The sequence below is a fragment of the Macrobrachium nipponense genome, chromosome 15 (assembly GCF_015104395.2).
Source record: "Macrobrachium nipponense isolate FS-2020 chromosome 15, ASM1510439v2, whole genome shotgun sequence".
NCBI lineage: Eukaryota > Metazoa > Arthropoda > Malacostraca > Decapoda > Palaemonidae > Macrobrachium > Macrobrachium nipponense.
In genome coordinates this window covers 6003711-6004536 of record NC_087208.1, presented here as the reverse complement: position 1 = coordinate 6004536, position 826 = coordinate 6003711, and positions in this window count along the sequence as shown.

The following is an 826-nucleotide window of genomic DNA, read 5'->3' as shown; positions in this document are numbered from 1 at the left end:
AGAATATATAATTAACAGGACCGACTATGAAACTTCCAAGAGTTCTCATACGGTAAAGTAAAATCATTTCGTCCATTCCAGCAACAATTTTACTTCCATTGTAGTCTTAAAAGCATGTTTACATAGACTTCAGACAGCAATACATTGGTACTTTACTTTTTACAAATCTTACAGTGTATTATTATTACCGTTATTTCTATATCAGTAAAATGGTTGATTGATGCATTCCTCAATTATGAGCATCAATATGAATTAGCGTTCCAAAAACAATGGTTATCAATGGCGTAAATGCACAAACACGCCTAAAATTATATTTATGCCAAATGAACCTTTTGATTAAAAAAATAAATCCTCGTAACTGTATGTTCATACAATCTACACACACACACACACACATATCAGATTCCCACTCAGAATCGTAGAGGCATTTCATAAAAAAAGGAAGTAAAAAGCAGATTTACCATCTACTTCGTGAGAGCTGTCACTAAGTAAATCATCGCCACTTAACATTACATAAACGAACAAGATTTGCCTGAGAGTCAGCTGCTATGCAATGAATAAGCAAGTGTTTTTCAGGGGGCATTTCTACAGCCGTTCGCCCCAAGTACCTCGTAAATTAACATTTCTTTTTAAACTTGCCATTAAGGACGACGTCAACAAGGGCCTCATGGCGTTGGCACCTGACATATATGATAGAAAAAAGTACAAGTATAAATAACAACAAATCGTGAGAGAGAGAGAGAGAGAGAGAGAGAGAGAGAGAGAGAGAGAGAGAGAGAGAGAGAGAGAGAATATTAAAATAGGGAGAGTTAAAAAAATAGAATTT